This window comes from Prionailurus bengalensis, chromosome A2, assembly GCF_016509475.1.
Source record: "Prionailurus bengalensis isolate Pbe53 chromosome A2, Fcat_Pben_1.1_paternal_pri, whole genome shotgun sequence".
Classification (NCBI taxonomy): Eukaryota; Metazoa; Chordata; class Mammalia; order Carnivora; family Felidae; genus Prionailurus; species Prionailurus bengalensis.
In genome coordinates this window covers 704,833-728,947 of record NC_057348.1, presented here as the reverse complement: position 1 = coordinate 728,947, position 24,115 = coordinate 704,833, and the positions used below count along the sequence as shown (strand labels likewise).

Genomic DNA, 24,115 nt, shown 5'->3' with positions numbered 1-24,115 from the left:
AGTAATTTCCACGCCCAACATGGGGCTCAAACGCACAACCCCGAGATCAAGAGTCATGCGCTCCACTGACTGAGCCGGCCTGGCGCCCTGAACAACATTTTTTTTTTTTTAACTCCGAAATGGACAAAGGAGGAGGGAAGAGACACCAGGAGACGCGGCCCCACAGTGGACCGATGTCAGCATCCCGTGAGCGTCCTCAGGGAGTTTGTGGTTTTATGCGAATGGGATCGTTTTTTTTTCCGTGCTGCTGAAGGTTTTTTTTGTTTGTTTGTTTTTTACTCTTTCTTTAGAAATGACCACAGGTTCACGGGCACTCGCAAAGGGCGTACAGGGAAGCCCCTACACCCGGCGCCCCCTCCGTCCGCGCTGACGCCTAGTGCGGGGCCGGCACGGGGTGGCCGGAGCTCTGAGCCGCTGTGCCGCGTGTCCGCGTGTGTGCCCGGCACCCCGTCAGGATACGGAGGGTTCCTGTCACCGCGGAGAGCCCCCCCAGCTGCCCCGTTGCCACCCCCCCCCCCCACCGCCGGGCCCCACGGATCTGCTGTCCGTGTGCATGAGTCTGTCATCGTGAGAATGTTCTCTCCCCGCCCTTGGAGATGCGCTTCTCCCGTGGAGCACAAGCCCCGAGGGCCCACCCGGCTGTTGCCCCTCCGCAGTGTGGCCTTTGTCTCGCCAGGCGGTTTTCCACGGCGTGCGGGTGCCGGCTGGCTTACTGAGGGGCCCCTGGGTCGGTGCCCGTCGGGGGCCGTCGTGTTCGTGCGCGGGCTCTGAGCGGATACGAAAGTCTCACTTCTCTGGGGTGAATGCCAGGGACGAATCGGGCAGTTGCCGGGTCACGGCCTGTTTCCCACGCCGTCGGATGGGCCGTTTCTTCCCTTTGTCCCCGGATACGGACGTGCGTTCTCGTTTAGAGCGGCCCCTCGGGATCCCTCCACATGAAAGTGTCATCCCGAAGGTGAGCGCGGGCTGTTCTGGCTGCCGGCGGGGACACGGGCGCTAGACGCACAGAGCACATCCTTGAAGGGGGTGACTCCCGGATGACGTGTTTCTAGAAGTGGAGTCGCTGGGCCTGGAACACGCACACATTGACGTGCATGCCACGAGCCCTCCGGTGCATTTAAACTTTCTTTTCTGTTGCGTGTTTTTTTTTGTTTTTTGGGTTTTGTTTGCAACCTGAGATATAATGGACACGTGACACCGTACTAGTCTCAGGCACACAACACAATGACTTGGTGTTCGTGTACGTGGCCAACCGACGTCAGCGGGCCTGGTCGGCGCCCGTCACCACGCACAGGTGCACACCGTCTTCTCCAGGCCGTGCTCTCTTAGCAGCTTTCGAATTCACAATACAGTCTCATCACCTATCCCGCACGTGACAGGTGACCTCCTCACTTTGTAACTGCAAGTCTGCACCTGTCGAGCCCCGTCACCCGTTTCCCGCGCCCCCGCCTCTGGCATCCGCCAGTCTGTTCTCTGTGCCCCCTGAGCTCGGTTTCTGTTTCAGATTCCACGCAGGAGTGAGATCACACAGGGTTTGTCTTCCTCCGCCCGGCTTCCTTGACGCGGCATAATTTAAACTTTTTACAATAGATTATACGGACCGTTAGTAAAAAGTTACGCTTTATATCGGCGTGGGGCTCACCTATATAAGTGTGAACGATGAATACACGCTGTGACCGGCTTAAAGCTTCATCAGCCACACGGCCACCCCTTCCCGGAAAAACAAAACGGAACACAAACGCCGTCTCCCTTCGGGCGAGCTCTTCGGTCGCCAGTGCCGAAGGCCCCTGCCCGCTCATCCCGCTGCTAAGAGCTGCATTTTCACACTCTGCTCTTTTTTTTTTTTTTTTTTTTTGGCTTGGTCCTTGATGATTTACAAGAGGTGTTCTCAATTCAGGATATTCACCGTGCACCCGTATGTGTAATTGGTTTTAAACATGTCGATCGACGGTCAGATCGCGGACGGTTTCTGCCTATGGTTTCTGGCTTCTAGAGCGTGCTCCCGAGCGATTCTCTCACCCCAGGATTAAAAAAATATCCCTATGTGGAATTTCTTCTAGGACGTTATGGTTCAAGAATGACCCTGGCCCGTGTTTTCTAAGTGAGCTTTTTATTTCCGAATGATTTGCTCCCCCCGCCCCACGTCCACACCTGACCTTCCCTCCAGGAAGTGGCCCCGGCACACCACTAGTTCTGGAGCCATGGGCTCAGGTTCAGAAAGGCCGCGTCTCTGCCGTTTCTCTGCTCAGCCCCAGCGACTCCCGCTCCGTAGCAACCGTTGCATCCGAGTAAGCCAGAGGTCTGTTCCCACTCCATGGGGGAGGCGAGGAAGTTCGTGGTGGTTGCTCTCTACTTTCCTCCTCGCCCCCAGACACCTGATGGCACCTGAAAAGACCCGGATCCCAGACGTGTTCCAGGACAATGGCAGTGTGCTTGGTTTCTACCCCTCGTGCAGCCGGGGACCCTCCCGGCTGGTCCTGCCGGGCTCCCTCGGGGTCCTCGGACTCGGCCTGCCTGTGTCATACAGAAATCCCAGCCTTAGGAAGTGGATTTCACCCATTTCTCCGGTGACGTCTTCTGTCAGCTCCCGGATCCCGTCCAGGATTTCACGTTGTATTCTGTCGTCCTGCCTGCCCAGGCTCCTCTGGCCAGAACGTCTTGTCATCTAAGAATCTGCTTGGGGACGCCTGGATGGCTCGGTCGGTTAAGCGACCAACTCTTGATATCGGCTCTGGTCGTGATCTCTCAGTATCGAGTTTGAGCCCCACGTTGGGCCTGCTTGGGATTCTCTCTCTCGGCCCCTCCCCCTCTCATGCTGTCACTCGCTGTCTCTAAATAAATAAACATTTAAATAAAAAAGAATTTGCTTGACTTTTTTCTCCCACTGGCATTTACGTGAATTCCTTCTAATCTCTAGAAGGTGGGTTTTCTCATCCCTCAGTGTTGTGGGTTCAGTTGTGTCCCCCAGAGACAAAGGTCCCCACGTGTCCCAACCCTCGGAACCTGTGAATGGGGCCTTATTTGCAAATAGGGTCTTTGCAGAAGTAATTAGTTAAGATGGGGTCACACTGGAGCAGGGTGGGCCTGAATCTGATGATCGTGTCCTCATAAGAGGAGGGGACCTGGACGCAGACGCACAGAGAAGCCACGTGTCAGCGGAGACGAGGATTGGAGTAATGTGTCCACAAGCCAAGGGGCGCCTGGGATGGCCAGGAAACCACCAGACGCTGGGAGAGGATCATCCCCCGGAGGCTTCAGAGGGAGGGCGAGCCTGTGACACCCTGATTTTGAACTTTTGGCCTCCAGAACTGGGTGGGAACGAATTTCTGTTGTTTGAAGCCACTCTGTGCGGTCATTTGCCGTGGCAGCCGCGGGAAACTCACACACTCGGTCACTCGGACCTGGTGCAGAGCACCAGCAGGGCCACAGGCTCGGGGACGCAGGTCAGCCACATCGTACAGGAGGCACCCTCCCAAACGTTGCTTCGGAGCTGGCCCCGACAGGGAGCTCCCACGCGGGCATCTCTCCAAACGGGCTGTCCCGCAGAGGGTCGTACCCGCTGGGGGCCGGTGCCCACGCCCGCATTTACAGCAAAAGTAGTAGATACGGGCTCAGCAAGCATCTCTTCTGTAATAACACCACGGCAGCAAGGCTGGCTCGGGAGCCGGTGCCCAGTGGAGAAACTTGACCTTGTGTGCAGCTGGGGACAACATGCAGTGGGGAGGGCTGTGCAAAGCAGCCGGCAGCTGCTCAAAAGTTACCCACGGAATCACCGCGTGACCGGCGACTCAGATCCCGGGCGTGCACCCGGGGAATGGAAAGCAGGGGCTGAGACAGACACCTGCACCCCCGCGTTCACGGCAGCATGATTCACAACGGCCGAAAGGTGGAAACACCCCAGGGTCCCCCCGTGGATGAAGGACAAACACGGTGTGTCCATCCACACGCCGGAACGTGACCCAGCCCCAGGGAGGAAGGACGTCCTGCCGCCTGCCGCCACGTGGACGGACCCGGAGGCCACTGCGCGCGGTGACAGGAGCCGGACACAGACAGACACGTCCCGCGTGACCCCACGCACAGGGGGTCCCTAGAGGAGTCCCGTCCACAGAGACAGAGAGTGGACGGTGGGAGCCAGGGGTGGGGCAGGGGGCGGGGAGTCCGTGCTTCATGGGGACAGGGTCTCAGTCTGGGGAGATGGAAAGTTCTGGAGACGGGTGCTGGGGGCGGCGGCACGACAGTGTGAGCGTGCTTCATGCTGCTGAGCTGTGAGTAATGGTTATGATGTCAAATAGAAAAAATGGAAAAAGGGAGCAGTTGGTGCTCAACCCAGGGTCCCAGGGTTGGGCTGGCTGCTCCCCGGGGCTGAGGCCTCCTGGTGTCGCCGTCCATGCAGGTGGCCAACTCGGACTCAAGAACACCAGTTAAACACACACCTATCTCGTTCTCTTCTCTCGTCCTATAGGCCACGTGCAGAATCCCAGGAGCTGTGGAGACAGCAGCACGGCAAACCCTGGGTGACATGATGCTCCGTGCTGTCCCGACACCAAGGTCGCATGACAGCGGCGACACCGGGCCTCTGGAACTTTCGGGGAACGACCCGAGTCTGCCCGCAAGCTGCAGAGAGGCCACAGAACATTTGGAAACATACCTGGCTCCCTAGGGATCCGGGCCTGTATGCCTGGCCTCTTCCTGCTCTGCCTGGGGACCCTCCCTGCCCCAAAAAAGACTCGTCCATGTTATAAACCCTGGAAACTGATTTTGAGCTTACTTCTTTTTTAAAAAAAAATTTTTAAGTGTTTATTTATTTTTGAGAGAGAGAACATAAGCAGGGAGGGCAGCGAGGGAGACACAGAATCTGAGGCAGACTCCAGGCTCCGGGCTGTCAGCGCAGAGCCCGACGTGGCGCTCGAACTCACAAACCAGGAGACCATGACCTGAGCCCAAGTCAGACTTGAGCTTACTTATAAAAAAAGGTTTTTTGCAGATGTTATTAAGGATCTCAAGAAGAGATCATCCTGATCAGGGTAGGTCCCAAACCCAGCGACAAGTGTTTTTCTAAGAGATAGGAGAAGAGCACTTGACAATGGAGGCGGAGATTGGAGGGACAGGCCAACAGCCAAGGAACAATGGGACGACAGGAGCTGGAAGAGGCAGGAAGAGCCTTCCCCTGGAGCCTCGGAGGAGGCGTGGCCCACCGACGTGATTCCCGGGAACCAGGCACAAGGCCCAGCACACGGGACGAGCTCGTGAGGCCTCTGAAAACCCACTGCAGGTCTGCCTTAATCTGCTTGCTGACCCACCGGCCACGGCCACGGCCACGGCCAGCCTGACTGGAAGGCCCCCAGGGCAGCCTGGGGCAATGGGTGACCCAGACACCTGTAGCCACAAACACCATCTGGGGCCCTCCGCTATCCCTGGGGCTCCCAGTTCACCCAGATGGCGAGTCCCTGGGAACCCCGTCCCAACACAAGTTTTCGAAAAAGTTACCTTTTTATAACCACACACGGGCACGTCCCTAGGCCGCGAGCAGGAGTGAGGCGTCCACACCCGCCGCCCCGCGGATGGACCCCGAACACACGACGCTCAGGGAGGGAACGCGACACGAGAGGCTACACGGGCTGTGAGTCCGTGTGTGTGAAACGTCCAGAACAGGCCCGTGCACGGACGGGAAGGGGCTCGTGGGGGCCAGAGACTGGAGAAGGTGGGGGGTGGGGAGTGACTAGTGACGGGGACGGAGTTTCCTTTGGGGGTGATGGAATGTTCCAGAATTGGATAGAGGTGATGGTTGCACAGCTCTGTGAATGTACTAAGTGCCACTGAATTGTACATATAAAAGTGATTACTTGTATGTTGTGTGAATTTCATCTCCATGAAAAAGCTGCCTTCCTAATTCCGCTGTTTACGCTGAAAGGGACAGCGAGGTCACTGTTCAACAACAATGGTCACAGACACTGTAGCCTAAGGTACGTGGCCCGCCCAGTCCAGATTGCCCTCCAGGGAGAGAGATGTAGACAATGCCGTGTATCCCAGCAGAACTTCAGCAGAGGCCCCCAGTCGCCAGGGCTGATGCCCGCTCGCACCCAACCCCCAGCTGGCTGGGAAGGCCCTCAAATCCCGCACCCTGAACAGTGGCCACTGTCCGGGCTCTCTGGCCTGTGCCATCCCTGCTGGGGCCTCCTCCTTTGGGACCGCCGCCCTCAGGTCTGCGAATGTGAGCCTCCGGTCTGGTTCAGACCCAGAGGGGCTGCTGGGTCCCTGTCCTGGGCTCTAAGAAGGGGGACAGGGAACCCCGGCCTCCTCCGTGCGGCGGCTTGTCCTCATGGGGCGAGATGCGGGGACTCTGGCCGAACCCCCAGCCCCTCCCTGCCCTGCCTGCTCCCCCGGGGAGGGCCCCCCGGGACTCTGCCCGTTCATCCCAACCCCAGACGGGCTTCGGGGGTCCCGCCCGGGTGTGGACACTGGCCCCCTTCCACAGCCGAGAACACCGAGGTGCACAGCGGCCTCAGCTGGGGCCCGGACAGGGCAGGGCCGAGATCTGCCCCAGCCCCCAGGCCTCCTGAGCCCGCGGCCGGGCCCCTCGCACACGGGACGCACGGGACAGCCCAGCCCGAGGGGGGACCCGCTGTTCTTTTTAAGCCTCCATCTTTAAGCCCGCCGTTGCCTTGGCAACCGTCTGCGGCTGACCTTTTTGCAGAAAAAAAGGATGACCTTCCCAGTGCAGTCCCTCCTCCCATCGCTGTTCACGCCCCCCCTGCGCCACCCCCCCACCCCCCCCACCCCTGCCGAGCGGTTTAAGGCATCTGTCTAAACAATGCATTCTGGATTTCTCCGCTGGCCTAGCACAGCTGAAGAATTTCAATCCAGACAGCTCCAGCTTTCCCAAACTCGCGGAAGGGAGAGCGTCCTGGGAGCGGAGGGGGACAGGGGGCGGGGGCGGGGGTCTGGGAATCCACGCACCCCTCTGACGCCAGCCCTGGGGCTCCTCGGCCTCGGTCTCCCCATCTGTCAGGTGGAACAAGGATCCAGGGGCCGGGGGGCCAGCAGCATGAGCCAGCCAGGCTGCGGCCAGAGACGGCGGGCTCCTGAGCCCAGCGCCACTGCCGCTGTGGGGACCCCGTCCCGCTGTGGGGACCGTGCTGCACTCTCCTGCCCAGGGGTGGAAAGGAGTGACTGGGGGCTGCCCCGCACAGCTGGACGCTTGTCCCGGGTGCCAGGAGGGAAAGGGGTGCCGGCTCTGGCCCACGCCCCTGTGAGCGCACACACCGTGGGGTACGGTCCCCGTCACCGGGCCGGGGCCTGGCCTCACGACCTTGTGTTAACGCAACCACGTGCACGAGGACTGTGCCCACTCGAGGCGTTAGGACTTGGACACACCTTTCTAGGGGACACAGTTCCACCGTGACGGCATGTCTGGGCCCTCCCCTCTCTGTCCCCTACAGTGAGACCTGGGGCTCCTCATCTGAACCTGCAGGGTCCCCAGAGGTGCTGTCATATTCTGAGGGCAGTGCCTGAGGCTCCCGGCTCTGGGCTCCCAGCCTTTGAAATACCGGGACCTGGAGTTCGAAGGGCCCCTCTCTGAGCTCCAGGATGAGGCCAGGTGGCCCTTCCTGGGGTCCTGGGGGGCTCAGGAGGGGCGGTCCCATGGGTGCCTGAACCCCGACCCCCAGCCTCTGTGGCCATACCTCATACACAGCGGGCCTCCCGACGGGGATGCCCCAGAAGCTTTGGGATGCTGGGAGCAGCCGTCAGCCCCTGGGCCCCAGGACCCTAACCTGGCTGCTTATGCCCACCCTGGAAGCCAGAGGGGAGCCGGGCAGCCTCCTGAGTCCGCAGAGCAGATCAGGGTGAGCACAGGCGTCGAGGTTCAAAGAGGTGGGCTCAGGGAGGCCAGGAAAGCCAGGACTGAGGCTGCTGGCCCCGAGACCTCACACACAGCCCGTCACCTGTCCCTCCACCTTTCTGTCCCTCTCTGTGTCTCCCACCGCCACGTAACCCTTGGCCTTCCTGTGTCCCCTCCGGCCTCCCAGTGAAGTCTCTGCTCCGCTCAGAGACCGCCTTCAGGAAGAGAAGGAGACGGACCCGTGTCGGCGGGACCTAGGCATCCCCCTGCCCACCAAGGAACTGAAGGGACGTGGTCGCCGAGGATGCAGGGAGAGTCAGGCGCCCCCAGACGCCCCCACGCCGAGCAGGGCAGCTCGCAGGGCGGGGTCTTGCCCCTGCTACCTGCCTCTGGCCCCAAGGGGCTTTGGTCCACCTGCCAGGCTGCAGCCAGGAACCCCCACCCGCCACCTGCCATCTGCCCTGGCTCCCCGCCCCCCGCCCCCAGCTCAAGTCTCTGGGACCACAGGACTGTTGCCTCCTGCTGCTCTGGTTGGGAGACGGGGGGCTGTGGACGCGGCCCCCTTCACACACCTGGCTGCCCGCCGCCACGGAGGAGTACGGACTCGGGCGCCTTTACGGGGACAGGCGGGTGCCCTGCGCTGAGAAGGCGCACCGAGCACGGTTAGGCGGCTGTGGCCGACAGTGACGCTGGGGTCTCGAGGACAGGGGTGGCAGTGGAGCACCCTGCCGAGGAGACCCGCAGCCCACACTTGCCAGCCCGCGGGGCTTCTCCCGGCTGCCCCCACACGCCCAAGCCCTGCAGGGACTCACGCTTCGCTCTCGGCCCGGGGGCTCCTGACCTCGCGTGAGGGCTTAAAACCCAAGACATGGGCCGGTTCCAGTGTTTTCAGCAATAGCGTCCCCTTAATAAACACCTAGAGGGGACACAAGCCAACTGCCCACCAACGGGCGAACCAGCACGCACAGCGTGTCCCCCGGGGGCGCTCACGCGCACAGATGAACGTGCCCACCGCGCACGACACGTCCCTCGGCCGCGAGCAGGAGCGAGGCGCCCGCCCCCGCCGCTCCGAGGACGGACCCTAAACACACGACGCTCAGGGAGGGAACCCGACACGAGAGGCCACACGGGGGGGCGGGGGGAGTCCGTGTGTGTGAAACGTCCAGAACGGGCTCATCCGGGGACGGGAAGGGGGCTCGCGGGGGCCCGGGGCCGGAGAAGGGGGTGCTGGGGAGGTGACGGCTGATGGGGACGGGCTGCTTTAGGGGAGGATGCAGGTGTTCTAGAATCAGCGTGTTGATGGACGAACAGCTCTGTGAATGTACTAGAACAAACGAAGTGTGCACTGGAAATGAATGAACTGGAAGGCAGTATCTTAAAGCGGTTTAAGAACGTGACGCTCCTTCCCGCCCTGCGCCCCCTTTCCTCCCTGACCTCAGAAGTCCCCCCGCAGGCGAGGCATGACCTCGCCGTCAGCTGGGCCCACGTGCAAGGAAGCCTTGGCCGGAAGCCTTGAAGGTCGCGAGGGCCCGGTCCCCAGAGCTGTGCAAGCAGCGTTCAGCACGATGCCCTCCCGCCGGCACCCCGCACCCTCCCGCCAGGTGCCACGGCCACGGGCGCTCGGCCGAGAAGGCACCTCGGGGCTGGAGCCTTGGGGGCTGCCGGGGCCTCTGCCGCGGCTGGAGCCTGGCATATACACACGTGTTCACATGCACGTATACGACCGGGGATTTTCCCCCTTTTCCCTAAGTAAAGGGGCCTGTCACGGTCGCGGGGCATCGGTGACACCGTGGATTTCATGGTGCTTTCATCACCACCCGCCTGGCTCACAAAGGCGCCTCTAAGCCCCTCTGGTCGTATTCTCTATGTGGGAGCCTCCGCGCGTCCTCGTCACTTCAAACGTCCCGATCCTATTATGGTGGGGGGTGGGGAAACAGCCGAGTGGAAGAGGTGGCCTTTGTCCCCTGACCCAGGCAGGGCAGGGGCCCCCGGGGCCCTCATGAGTCTCGTGACGTTCCTGCAGGTCTCAGAGGGTCTCTGAGCGCGTCGCACCGCACCTCACCGCCAGCCCGGAAGCAGCGGGGGGGGGGGGGTCCCCCGAGCCGCCCACAGGGCCGCTTCCCCTCCAGGCAGGAAGAAACGCCGAGCAGGCCCTGGGGTGTGGGCACCAAGGGGTCCCGCTGACGTCGCTTCACGCAGCTGAGAATATGACTCACCGGGGCCCCGACTTAATCTTGTCCCCCAAGCCTAAGTTCCCTTCCCCAGGAAACAGGGACAATGCCCTCATCCCCCAGCCCTCTCCAGCCGCTACCCCTAGTGGAAGGAAGCTTCTGGGACCCTCCTGAGAATCTTCTGGCCTGGCCGTGTGGCCAGCAGGGATGTCTGTTCATGCCCCGGAATTCAGATTGACATGGAGGGTGTCAGGGAGCCACAGGGGGCTTTAGGCACGGGATGGTCACCGTCTGATTTTCAGTTTGTTTTTTTAAGTTCATTCACTTTTGAGAGAGAGAGAGAGAGTGCCAAATGGGGAGGGGCAGAGAGAGAATCCCAAACAGGCTCCGCACTGTCAGCACAGAGCCCGACACGGGGCTCGATCCCGCAAACCACGAGATCAAGAGTTGGACGCTTAACTGAGCCAGCCAGGCACCCCTGATTTTCAGTTCTGAAAAGTCCCTAGAGGCCCCAAGAAGGAGGGAGTTTGGGGCAGTTACTGGGGTGAGGGCAGTGGGCACATGTCAGTGCTGCCCAGGCTGGGGCAGATGGGGCGGAGGTGGGTCCCTGCTGGACCCCAGCCCAGGGCACTGGCCCGGGGAGAGGAAGGGTCAGATTCAGCTGCCTGTGTATGGCGTCCAGCCTTGTGTGTCACCAGGACCCTGACCGATGTGGAGAAAAGGACAAGACAAAAAGAATGGGAACATCCACGTACACGCACGTCCCTCGGCCGCCAGCAGGAGCGAGGCGCCCTCCCCCGCCGCCCCGCGGACGGACCCTGAACACACGACGCTCAGGGAGGGGCCCAGACACGAGAGGCCACACGGGGTGTGAGGCCACGCGAGTGGAACGTCCACAACAGGCTCATCCACGGACGGGAAGGGGGCTCGTGGGGGCCGGGGGCTGGGGGAGGGGGTGGAGAAATGATAGCTAATGGGGACAGGCCTGCTCTTTCGGTTGCTAGAACATTCTGGAATTACATAGAGGTGATGGTTACGCAACACTGTGAGTGTGCTAAAAACAGCTGAAACACTTTAAACAGGTGAACTGCACGATACACAAATTATACCTCAATTTAAAAGGCAGGAATCACTGGCTTTTCTGGACAAGAAATGATTTGCTCCTTCTGTTCGTGTGAGCTGCATGTTTTTAAAACATATTTGCGTCTTGTACTTGATGTAACTTTCTGGAAGCAAGGGACTGTGCCTCGTTCACCTATGGAAGCACCTTGGGGTGCTTGGTCATATTGTTGCACTGAAAATAAAAGTGGGTGTCAGCAGGTAGGCGAGGGTGCACCAGGCCACAGATGGGTGGCTGGTGGGGAGGGGGGGCTGCTCTTTGCCTGGCTGGTCAAGGTGGACACACGGGGAAGGGTGCGGCCTGTGCAAAGGCCCTGAGGCAGGGGCAAGACTGGTGGGAGGCTCTGAGGGAACAAAGGGGAGGGGTGGGGCCAGGTGCGCAGGGTCTGACCCTTGGCGCCTTAAGCTCGTGTGGGAAGGGTGGCCAGGGACGCTGTTCAGGGGCAGAGCGGGACGGCGCCTTAGGCCGCCCCCTGCCTTCCGGAGCCTCAGGTTGGATCCAACGCTGGACTGAAACCTAAGCCTGTTCGGTCCCCACAACAGGCTGCATCCTGAGGGAAGACTGGATTAAGGGCTTCTCCTCAAAGGGAACATGACAATGGGGTCCAGAGCCATGTGGCCTTTCTGTGGCCCAGGACACAGAAAATGGCCCCCATGTGTACTTGTTACCCCAAAGGGGGCCCCAGACACGCTAACACACAGAAGGCCATCCCAGCTGTGCTGACTCCCAGAAGGGCCCCCCAGATGTGCTGTGAGTGACTGAACCTTCTGTGCCTCAACTTCCTCTTGTGGAAAATGGGTCCCCCAAGGGGGTTGGGGTTGGATCCGACCCTGAGGCTCTGGTGGGTTCGGCCTGAAGACTTGCCCGCACCCGAGCTCACTCAGGCCACCCACATCTCTGAGCTGTCCTGCTCTGTCCCTGCCCGGACCCCCACCCAACCTCCCCCCGGGTCCTCACTGGCCTCCATTCTGCTCCGACAGCCCGTCCCGAGGCAGCCTCAGGGAGCTGTGAAACGAAGGAACGTAGATCGCATCACTCTCCTGCTCTCGCCCACCATGGCTCCCCGGTACCCTCCACGTAAAACTCAAGCCCCACCGGGGCCTACAAGGCTGGCCCTGCCCCCACCCCTCCCACCGGGTCTCCAGGACCCACACATTCAAGACGCCGCCTGGGGCCCTGGCGAGGCTGCCCCTCGGTGCAGAATGTCGCCTCCCCCCCGGTATCTCTCATTCTTTACGTTTCGGCTGAAGCTCGTCAGAGAAGCCCAGTTGTCCACTGTATCACCAGGTCCCTGCCTGTGGGCGGGAGGGCGTCCTGAGGAGTCCCACGCAGCCTCGGCAGCGCCTTCGCTCGAAAGGGCGCTCGCAGCCCCCACCCGCAAGCTGGGCATCCAGCCTTGGCTTCCCCGCCGTCAGGCAGCGGGAGGGTGCCGGGAATGGCCGGTTCTGAACCCGCGCCCGGGCCGCTGCCCTGCCATTTGCACGCGGCAGCTGGGTCAGGGGTGGGGGGGTCAAGGTTGGGCCCCGTGGTGGGTCCTCTCCTTGCCCTGGACGCCGCCCCGCCGTCCATGTGCCTCCCTTGCGGACTGTCCAGCGGGCGCTGCACCCCTTTTAGGGCCGCTGTCCCCCGGACAGAGTGTGGAGGCTTCGTGGGAGCTCACCCAGAAGCGCCCGTGCGACCTGCCAGCTCCCGGCGTGGCCTCCGCGGCTCTGAAGCCAAGGCCGCCCACGCCCAGTCTCCACCGGCCTCCTCGCTCCACCTAGTGGTGGCCCGAGCCAGGAGCCACAAGGGGCCCAAACAGGGCTCCCAGGGCGCGCGGCAGGGAAAAGGTCCCCCCTCTCCCACGGCTGCAGGGGGGTGGGGCCTGAGCAGGGCTGCGGGGCGCAGAGCCATGCCGGGGGGCGCCTCTACCCTTCCCCCAGCTCACCTTAGAGAGAAGGGTGGCCCACAGTCTCCTTGTAAGACTGGGAAACTGAGGCACAGAAGGGCTAGGCGGGCCCGTCCCCAAGGTCACACAGAAGGGCAAGTGAGTCCCAATCAAACTCGAAGAACTTGAGACCCGCATTCATGTGTCCTTCCTCCGGACCCCAGAGATGGGCGGGGAGTGAGGCAGTGACTCCGGGGAGGACATGAGTAGCGGGGGGGGGGGGGGGGGTGTTGGCGAAGGGTCCACACCACTGTCTGCTTCCGTCTGAGTTGGGACCAAACCCAGCTCTGCCACCCACCCAGTAGCCCTGGCCGGCAGCCTCGTCCCTGTGGCCTCCCGTTTCTTCCCTTACAAAGTGGGTGTGTAATGATAGGGGGGCTGTGAGGTTCCAGGGAGGTGAGGCAGGTGGAGCCCATAGGTCAAGGTTTGTATGCAGTAGGTGCTCAATAACTGCCGGCTGTTATCATTGGGTAATGTCATCACCAAGCTCCACCCGCCCCCCCTCTGCTCCTCTTTTCTTACCTGCTTCCAGCACATGGGCCTCCTGTGCTCTCCCGGGGCCTGTGTTCCTTGCTGCCTCAGGGCCTTTGCACAGGCAATTCCCCTGGCAGGAAAGCCCTACACACCACCTGACCCTGATTAATTCCAGTTTTTCCACGTTGGTTCCCACTGGGTTCCTGGCATTCAACCCGGGATCCGGGACACAGTTGGCGCTCCAGAAACGCACAAGGTTGGCTGAGAGCAGAGCTGGCCCCAGACTGCCCTATTCCCCCCCTCATCCCACCATTCTGGGGAAACGGAGGCCCAGAAAGGGGCAGCAACAGCAGAGCCCTCTTGTCACCAGACAGGTCCCGGGGTCTAGCAGGGGAGGTCGGGGAAGTCACCGCTTCCTCCTCCCCAACCCGAGCCCCCAAGGAGGGTTGGCTGCAGAGGCAGGGCCCAGGCCAAATTGAAATTGATTGTGGGGAACAGCTCGGCAGGATGGAACAGACACGTGGCCGCCGGGGAGCACAGGGGCACCCGAGCGTGCGAACGCATTCCGGCCAGCAATGGAGCACGGTTTAATCCTCAGTGGAAGCTTCTAGCGCCGGCCCCCAAGGGGCTGGGAGGTGAGGGGCTAAGTTGCCACGGCAGAAGCAAGGACACCACCCTCCCTGCATTCGTGCACCCGGGCCTCTCTTCCCGGAGAGCCTCTTCCCGGAGAGCCCTGACTCCGACGGTCTTAGCTCCTCCCCGGCCAGCCCTGCGGTGGCAGTGGAGGCAGAGAGGTGCCATCCAGCAGCCCCCTGAGGCGCACCTAGTAGTGCCTGCTGTGTGCCTGGCCCTGGGCTCAGCCTGGTTAATGTGGCTCCTTGTGTTATCTTCCTCACCCTCTCTGTCCACTGGGGAGGCCCAGAGAGGAGAGAGCTGGCCCAAGGAAGGGGAGCTGAGAGGTGAGCCCAGGTCACCAAGCTCGGTGGCCAGGCCTTGTCCAGGTGGGAAAAACCGTCTTGAAGACAGTGGGAGCTATGGAGGAATGTAGAGCAGGGGAGGGCGGAGGTGGGAAAGTTCCTCCCTGTACTTCAGGGGAGTGATTCCTGGAGCCCTCTTAGAGGGGGCACCTAGGCCACGTACCCCCATAGCCATCCCCTGCCCCAGAAGGTTCCACTGAGGCACAGAGCCAGGTAGAGGCCAGATGCCCCCCATAGCGATAGGCTCCCTTCCAGGCAGGTCAGGCCGGACCTCCTGGAACGTCCCGTTTTGAGGCTCAGAGACGGCAGCTGTTGGCCCAGCGGTCACCCAGCCTGCAGGTGGCAGGGACCTGATTCCAGCGCAAACCCCCCCCCCCCGCCCCGGGGCCTGGGGGCTTCTGAGAGCTCTGCCTGCCCTCAGTTTCTCCTGTGGGCTCCGCGGGGTGGTGACCAGACACGTGGCCAACGGGGCAGCTATGTTCCCCTGAAGCCCCTGCGACCCTCACCCGGAAGCCCCCCTTGGCGCCTGGGGCGGGGGGTCAGGCCCGGCCCCGCTCTCAGGGCCCCTCCCAGTGAGGGCCTCAGCCCAGGATTAGGGGGCCGGGGTCGGGGGTCAACAGTATTTGCTGCGGCGCCTTTCAGGCGGCGAGCAGATCCGTTCTCCCTGCCACCTCGCATTTCCCGGACAAAGGGTCGGTGGGGCGCCTGGGCGGAGGGGCGGCCGAGCACCCCTGGGAAAGGCCTCCGTGCCCCCCGCCGCCTCTGCCCACACAGCCCCCCTTCAGCCCTCCGCGGGCGCACCCATGCCACAGACGGGGAAGCTGAGCCCGGAGAGGGCTGGAGCGCGGCCCCACGCGGGCCGCGGCTGCTTCGTGCCGGCCTTGGCCGCGGCTCGGTGGCCGGCGACGGGCGGCGCGGTTCAGCACCCGGGGCGCTGTCCGCGGCGGGGGGCGGGGCCGGGCGCAGACAAAGGCGCGCAGGCGGGGCCCGCGGGGGCGCGTTCCGCTCGTCAGCCTCGGTTCCACTTCAGTCCATCCTGGACAGGCTGGGTAATCCCTCCCCCGGCCACTGCTGGGCCGTGACGGCTTGAAGGGGCCCGGCGGGCCTGACTGACGGCCGGGAGGGGGGAGCGGGGCCCCCCAACATCCTCCCTCCGATCCCCCCCGCCCCCGTGCCGGGAACAGCTTCCAGCCATCCGTGGTGGTGACAATGGGGAAACCGAGTCATGGGGAGGCGCGAACATCCGCTCACATCACACGGCGAGAGCCGGGCAGCCCAGCGAGGCCCAGAACCACCTGGTCCCCCCCCCACTGGTCACTCCCCACTCCCACTGGTCACACAATGTCACCTGGGCCCAGAGGGATCTGGGGGCCCTGGCCCAGGAATCGCTCACCTCCTGTTCACTCCCCAGCCCCCGAGCGGCAGGTTCACACGGGTGGCCGGACCAGAGACAGACCAGGGGCCCGGGGAGGGCCCGCCAGCTGCTGCCCCCAGCCCCATAGGAACGGCTGCGGCGCAGGGCCGGGCGGGCCTCCCCACACACCTGGGTGCCTGGAAGGGTTTCTGCAGGTGGAACTGTCATCCCAGGGGGAGGGAATCACTGGCAGGATAATTAGGGGGCGTGTAGACCTTGAGGGTTGGATGGGACTGGGGGAGCCGGGGAGGGGGGGGGGGCAAGCTGGGGAAACTGAACCCCTGAGGGAAGTAGGGTCAATGTTCCCACAACAGATTCTGACGGAGGCCAGGACCCCTTGGGCTAACCCCCCCACCCCCGCCCAGGGCCCCCTGTGACCCTCAGGAGGAGGCACAAAATCCTTTCTGCCAGCCCCTCCTCCCAGCCCAGCCTCTGCTCAGGCTGGGCCTCCACCTGCGGCTCCTGGGACTCGGGGTGGGAGGTACAGGCACAGCCACCGTGCCCAGGGATCCCGTGCCTCCCCTGGGGGCTCCTCCTGGGCCGGGGGCGGGGCTCGCTGGCAGCTTTGTGGGGGCAAACGCCCCTGTCTGCGGTTCCCGATCTTTCAGACCATCCAGGCCACCTTGCCACGTCGGGGTGCCTCAAAGGGGGCAGCAGCAGGTGGGGACCGAGGCCACCGCTGGACAGGGGTGCACTCTGGGGCGCCCCGCGTGCAGTCCGGCAGGTGTGCTGGGTGAGGCTCCTCCGCTCTGGGTCTCGGCCTGTCGGGACTTCAGTTTCCCCATCTACAAAATGGGTGCTGGCTTCTGCAGAGGAAGACCTCTCTCCCTCTGCCCCGACTCCCGGGGACCGCTCCCCACAACCCCCGAGAGACCCTGCTCCGTTAATCCACCAGCCGGCCCTCGCCTCGGTTTCCCCTCCCGGTGGCCTAATCCCTGGATTGTCAGAGGCTGGTTTTACATACATTTAGAGGCTTTTCATAATAGATTTACTGGGCCCCAGAACGGCCCTTGCTGCCTGGCGATTAGCTGCTCCTTAATTGAAAACTCCCTTCCCACTCCTCCGCCCCTACGGGCCAAGCTCCGGCAGAGGGAAGGGGCCAGGGAGGACCCCACAGCAGTGTGGGCCCCAACGGCGCCTCCCCTGCGGGCTCGAATGGGGTCTCCCTGGCGTCCAACATGATGGGGGGGTGGGGGGAGGGGGGCGCAACCAGGGGCTCCCAAGGAGGGTCTGCGGCTGATCCCCGCCCGTGAGGGGCCGAGCCAGGACTCAAACTTGGTCTGTGCCCTGTCACAGCACTCGGTGGCGGGGCAGAGTGTCCCCTGTTCGGATGGGGGCACGTGACTTACCCAGGGACCCCCCAGCTGAGGAGCTGGCCTCGCCCCAACCTGGGCCTGTGGGACCCCTGGACTCCACATCACGTCCTGATCCCCTAAGTGTCTCCCCAAGTGCCCAGCAGGCTGCAGGGCTGTGGGAACGTTCACCAACAGGAGTGGGGACAGTCAGAGAATGAAAACGGAGCCAGTGATGTTTCCCCACCCCTCCACCACTGCCCCCCCGCCCCCCAGCCATCGCTGCCAGGTCCCCAACCGGGCGATTTAATTCTGCTTGTCACCAGGATGTGGGCCGGGTTTATTTATCTGGTGTATATATGTATTTTAATTTAAAGATCTGCCAGCCAGCATAGCTGACTCCTGCGGTGCCCCCGCTGTCCCCCTTATCAGAGAGAGGCTGTTCCCCGCCAACCCCCCCCCCCCCCCATGCCAGGCATGCCCTAAGGAGTGAACAGTGGAGAATGAGGCCGGCACCTCCGGTCTCTCCCAGTTGGAGTGAAAGAGCACTTGATTCAGAGTCCATGCACAAAACGCTGAGTCATTCAACAAACATTCGCTGAGGGCCCTGACTTTGTGCCAGACGGTGGGGCCGCGCAGGGAGGGGGGCACCAGAAGGGCCACTCTTATGGGGGCAACTAGTCAGGTCATCAAGAACCCCAGGCTCTGGGGTCCTCTGGCTGGCCCTGTCTGAAGAGCGTGTGACTCTTGCTCCCCCGGTTGTGAGTTCGAGCCCCATGTCGGGTGTAGACGTTACTCAAATAAATAAACTTAAAAAAAAACAAAAGGAACCCCAGGCTCTGAGCTCCCACCTTGTGCCTCTACCGCACCGTTTTCCAGATGAGCAAACTGGGGGCTCATCCACGGTAGGGGGGCCAGGGCTGTGCTGGAACCTGGAATTTGTCTCAGCCGGGGCAGCACCTAACCTCTCCGTGCCTCAGTTTCCCCTCCTGGCCACAGTGGCATCTGGGGGTGGGTGTGAGGGATGATGCTAATGACGCCCCCCAGGGTGCGGGGCTCCGGCAGCAGGCGCCTCATTAACACTCAGGCCGCACAGGGGAGCAGAGATATTGCAAACCATAATTCTGGTGCCTGGCAGGGGAGGGGCGGAGCGGGGCAGGCAACGGCGCAGAGAGGGGCCTGAACCCCCTTCTGCCAGAGGCCAGTGGGCCTTGCCAAGCAGGCCCCAAAGAGAGGCCTTTGGTGGGGGGTGCCTGCCCCCTCCCCCGCAGCAGGGCAATCACAGGCTCTCATCTATGCAGCCCCACGAGGACAGTCCAGCCGCCCCAGGCCTGCAGGCTCCTCAGAGCCCACACTGAATCCACATCGTAAGGACTATTCCAGACTGCCTGTGCTGCCCTGCCCACCGGGACTGAGGACATCAGGCCCTCCCCCATCCCCCCCCCCCCCAGCTAATGGGGCCAGCGGCAGCGGGGTGCCAGCTGTGGGGCCTGGGACTGGGCGTGACCCTCCTCTGGCCTCAGCCTTCCCGTCTGTGAAATGGGTCTGAGACCGGTTTCCTCTGCGGAGCAGAAGGGTAAACCGGGGGAGGGAGATCCCACTGGAGGAAGGCGGGGTTGGGGCGGGACCCAGTTTCCACGAGGCTGGCCCGGACCGGCCTCCCCTGCCGCCTCCTCCCCACCCCAGAGACAGGAGCTCACGCCCACCGGCCCGCCCGCCGCAGTCTGTAAATGGGGAAACTGAGGTCCCGGGCGAGGAGCTGGGACCCGAATGCGGAGCGCAGGGAACAACAGAGGGCCCGGTGGGGGACCAGCGCGGGCAGAGGCACGGAGGCGGGAAGAGGGGGCTTGGGGGAGGCCCCGGGGGAGGGACCTGGGGGCGCGGGGCGGGGCGGGGGGTCCGGGCCCTGTGTTCCGGGCGTGGGGTGCGGGGCGCGGGCGGTTCCTGGCCTCCCCGCCTGTCTCAGGCTCAAGGCCTTTTCCGGAGGGGCGCCCCGGGCCCCCTGCCAGCCCCCCGCCTCCACCCGCGCCGCTGCTCCCGGCCGCAGGAGGCTTTTAAGCACTTAGAGCCTGCAAACCGGCGCGGGGGAGGCGGCCGGGGAGGAGTCTTGGCGGGGGAGGGGGTGGGGGCTCGGGGAAGCGCCCACCGCAACCCACAGCCCCTCTGCCCTCGCGGCCCCCCTGCCCCCCATCAGTGCGCCCCCTCGGGAGCTGGGGTTTGAGAGGCCACGGGGGAGGAGGGTCCTGGGAAATAACTTTTCTGGATCTCCCCTGGAAGCGTCCCCCACCCTGGGAGCCGGGCCAGCGCCCCAGGCCCAGAGGCAAGGCCGCACCGCCTGTGGGGTGGTCTGGACCAGAACCACAGCACAGGGTGGGGGGGAAGGGGGGTCTGGACCGGAACCACAGCCGGGCTCCTGGGCCCCTAAACCCCAACCCGCACAGCACATCAGAGCTTCAGGGAGAGGGAGGCCCCAGGGGTCCCCAACACAGGGACCCAAGGAATGTTTCCTGCCTGCTGGGGGAGTGGGGGGACCTCTGATCTCATGTCCTGGGCTGCCCCAGGCCAAATCCTGATCCCACAGAGGCCCGGGGTCACCCTGGACTCACTCCAAGGACCAGTGGGGCCTGGGGGGGGGGGGCCTCTGTCCAATGAACAGGAGAGCCGCCTCCCCGACCACTCGGTGCCCCCCGAAGACTGCGTTGTCCATGAGGCCCCCAGCCTCTCAGCCTCTGTTTCTCCATCAGCCGGGTGGGTCAGTACACAGCCCCCCAGAGTTTCTCCCAACCTCTGGCCGCAGCGGGAGGGGGCTCACCCCTAACAGCCCGGTCTCTGGCCCCTGAGCAACCCTGAGGTCCCAGTAAGTGTAGAGACGGCCTGCGGGGGGGGGGGACACTGCGGGGGTTCTGCTCCAGCAGGTGAGGGTGAGGGTGGGGGTGCAGGTCCCGGTGCCCGGCAGCCCCCACCCTCCAGAGTCCATTCCTCTTGGCTTCCAGTGCTGCCCCACTGGCTCCCCCGCCCCCCCTCCTCTGCAGCCCCCCCCCCAGCCTCCCCTGTGGTCCCCCCGCCCCCCACAGCCTCCACCACAGCCTGGGCTGTGCATCAGTCCGGTCTCTGTGCCTTTGTCTGTGCTGGACCTGCCATCTGTCCTGTGCTTGGCGCCCAGGCCCCTCCCCCTCCGGCCCCTCCCCCTCCGGCCCACACCCCTGCCCCAGCCCGGTGACCTGGCCCGAGTTGCGCTAGTAGCGATGCCTGTGGCCCAGCAGCTGGGGTCGGGGACCTGGAGGGGACAGGAACCGCTCCGGGGGCAGTCTGCCCTGCTGGCCACACCTGCCTGGCTGCGTCCACTTAATTTCCGGCTTGTGTGTTACCGTGCAGTGACTGATGGCTCCTCGGGGGCTTCTGGGCTGTGAACTTGCTTTTTTCCTCGCCCATCAGTGGCCGCCTGGCCACCTGCAGCCTGGATCAGGGGCGCCGACCATGGCCTGAAAGTCCCCCGGATACTGGGCCCGGAGGCCGCGCAGACCCAGGAAGGGCCCAGCACTGACCGCTGCACACAGTAGGTGCACACTTACTGCTCGTTGGGGGCGCCGACGCTGGCATTGGGAACACCATCCGTGTGTTACGTTCTGCCTCCTAATCAGGCAGCTGCCTCATCCATCCATCCATTCATTCATTCATCAACAAGAATTCACTGAGCGCCTACTGTGTACCCGGCACATTCTAGGCACTGAGGACGCAGCGGCAACCAGGACAGACAAAATTCCGCACCCTCAGGGAGCTGACAGTCTAGAGGAGGAGACAGACAAGACCTGGGGCCTTGAGGAGCAAGGGAGGGGGAGGGAGGGAAGCTAACTGGGAAGGTGCAAGCCTGGCAGTGGCCCTGGGGGAGGGGGCGCGCCCAGGGAGGCGGGGAGGAACTGGGGTGAGGACCTTCCTTGAAGCGGGATACAGAAGCATGGGCTTCCAGCTGTGTCACGGGACCCCTAAAATCAGGGGGTCCCGGTCAGCCCTGAGTGTGAGGGGCACTGGGGCCTTGCGGCTTTTTCCCCAGTGGAGATGGAGAGGGGCAACCAGGCCCCCATCCTGAGGCTGAGGCCTGACCCCCCCCCAAAGCAATACAACAGCAAATCTAACCGGGTGCACGTGGCAAGGAGATACGCCTCCATCCCAGAGCAGCCGGAAATGCTGCGGGGACTTCAGGACGCCCCCTCCCCACCTCCCAGACCCCCTCCCCGTGGCGGGGCACCCGGGCACCCCGGGAGGGAAATCGAGTCCCCTCTGCTCAGGGGCCCGCATACAGACGGCTGCCCAGGGGGCCTGCAGAGAGGCCGGGGTGGGGGCCACAGGGTCAGGGTCCCCACTGTGCACAACGCAGCCCCTCCTCATGTTGACGGTGGCCCCTGAGGCAGTGGATGGTGGCCAGTGACCCAGGCCCTGAATGCAAGTGTCCAGCGGTAAGGGGCGTGCGTGGGCGCGAGCGGCTGGGGGTTCCTCTGCACACGCGTGTACGTGCCTGTGCACATAGCAGATGACAAGCCCAAGGGGGGTCTCCCAAGTGTGGGCACTGGGTCCCGGTGATGACCATACAGGACTGACCCTGCCCCCTGGGAACTCCCAGTCTCCGGGGGAGAACAGGGAAGAATCAGAAATGCCACATTGGGGGGGGGGGGGGAAGTGGCCACTCGGCCAGGGACGTCGAGAGAGGACGTGTGACCTAATCTGAAAGGTCTCAGGGAGAGAGCGGACCAGTGATCGGTGACCTGCAGGAAGGGTACACGACCCAGGGGAACAACATGTGCCAAGACCCTGAGGTGGAACAAAGCTATTTTTGTCCTTACCCATCCGAGGTCCTCTTGTGCTAAAACTTTGTCTTAATAAACTGGAAGTCCCTTAAATGTCCATAAGCTGGTGCCTAAACAAAATGTGATATATCCACGCATGGGAACGAGGCGCCCACCCCCGCCGCCCCGCGGACGGACCCTGAACACACGACGCTCAGGGAGGGAACCCGACACGAGAGGCCCCACGGGGTGTGAGTCCGCGTGGGTGAAACGTCCGGAACGGGCCCATCCACGGATGGGAAGGGGGCTCGTGGGGGATGGGGGATGGGGGTGACTGGTGATAGGGGCGGGGCTTCCTTTGGAGTGATGGAATTGGAGAGAGGTGATGGTTGCACCACTCTGTGAATGTACTAGAAATTGTGGAACCAGGGGCACCTGGGTGGCGCAGCCGGTTAAGCGTCTGACTTCAGCCAGGTCACGATCTCGCGGTCCGTGAGTTCGAGCCCCGCGTCGGGCTCTGGGCTGATGGCTCAGAGCCTGGAGCCTGTTTCCGATTCTGTGTCTCCCTCTCTCTCTGCCCCTCCCCCGTTCATGCTCTGTCTCTCTCTGTCCCAAAAATAAATAAAAACGTTGAAAAAAAAATTAAAAAAAAAATTAAAAAAAAGAAATTGTGGAACCGTACTTAATTTTTTTTTCATTTTAAAAAATGTCCTATTACTTATTTTTGAGAGACAGAACACGGGTGGCGGGAGGGGCAGAGGCAGAGGGAGGCACAGAACCCGAAGCAGGCTCCAGGCTCCGAGCGGTCAGCACGGAGCTCGATGCGGGGCTCGAGCCCACAGGCCACGAGATCGTGACCGGAGCCGAAGTCGGACGCTTAACCGACCGGGCCCCCCGAGCGCCTGGGTTGTACGTGAAATGGTGTGCTATGTGAATTATATCTCAGTAAGTTTTTTTTGAAATAAGAAAGTTAAGGTCACTTGCTAAGATCCCGCCCCACGATCCCTGCATTGAGCCCTCCCTCGGGGTCCCTCCCCGCGACGCGGGGTCTTGGGGAAAACAGCCGCGGGGGGCAGGCCTCCTCCCTACCTGAGCCTTGGGGTCCTCGCTGTGGAGTGGGGGATCCTCAGGGTGCGCGGCACGGGCGTCACCGTCCATCCGGGGACACCGGGCAGGGCGGGCGGGGCGCACACAGGGGTCTTTGTGCGGCTCCACTGGCTTCATTAAGAGGCAGGTCCTGTCGTGGGGCCCTGCTCGGCCGCATGAATTAGCGGGCAGCCTTTCCTCCCCGCTAACTGTGCCCCAGACGCTGGGTCCTGGAGGTACCACCGAGGCGACAAGCATCTGAGAGGGTCTGCTGGGTGGCCCCCAGCCTCTCTGTGCCCCCACCTGGGGCTAGGCTGGGGTGAAGGCCCCTGGGACCCCAGCCCCGGACACGTGCCTTTCGCAAAGCCATAAACGGACTGTGAGGCAACAGATGGGGCGCCTGGGTGGCTCGGCCCCTTCGGCGTCCAACTCTTGATTTCGGCTCAGGTCACGCTCACACGGTTCCTGGGTTTGCGCCCCGCGTCGGGGTGCTTGGGATTCTCTCTCTCTGCCCCTCCCTGCACGCTCTTTCTCTCAAAATAAATAAACGTAAAATTTTAAAAAAAGAAAAAAGAAACGGACAGACCCCACCCTGGCCTGGTCAGTTAGGGAAACTGAGTTACACGGCGGTAGAGCTTGGCGACACAGATGTCATAGGACTTGATCGGACCCTACAAGACCCGTCACAGGACGGGAGGATTCGCGCCCCAAGCGGACGAGGGAGCAGGAGGCCCTGAGCAGCCCTGGGGGTCCTGGCATCCCAATGGGCCCCTGCTATGTACTCACAGCCAGCCAGGCTCCCCTCTCCCCCTCCCAGCGGCCCCAGGGAGCAGAGGACTTGCTTCCCTTTGTCAGAGGGGGAAACTGAGGCCCACGGAGGGCGGTGGAGGATACAGCACCCCGTGAAATGTCCATCCCAGGGCCCAGCCTCCAAACAAGCGAAGAAGCCGTCACGACAGATCCCGGAGGGCCCTCAAAGACGCCTCTGCCTGGCAGATTCCAGACCCGACTACTCCAAATTATTAGTTCCGAG

The 24,115-nt window shown here is 62.9% G+C and overlaps 1 protein-coding gene across 2 annotated transcripts in view; it reads left to right on the top strand.

Moving 5' to 3' along the window:
* LOC122488597 (translation initiation factor IF-2-like) overlaps positions 1 to 4,774 on the top strand; it is a 31,800-nt gene extending 27,026 nt beyond the window's left edge. The window contains exon 2 of one of the 2 annotated variants that reach the window (XR_006298654.1): positions 4,463 to 4,774. The gene's annotated coding sequence lies outside the window, so the exon portion shown is untranslated. The other variant, XR_006298655.1, reaches the window with a different exon arrangement.
* The last annotated feature ends 19,341 nt before the right edge of the window (positions 4,775 to 24,115 follow it).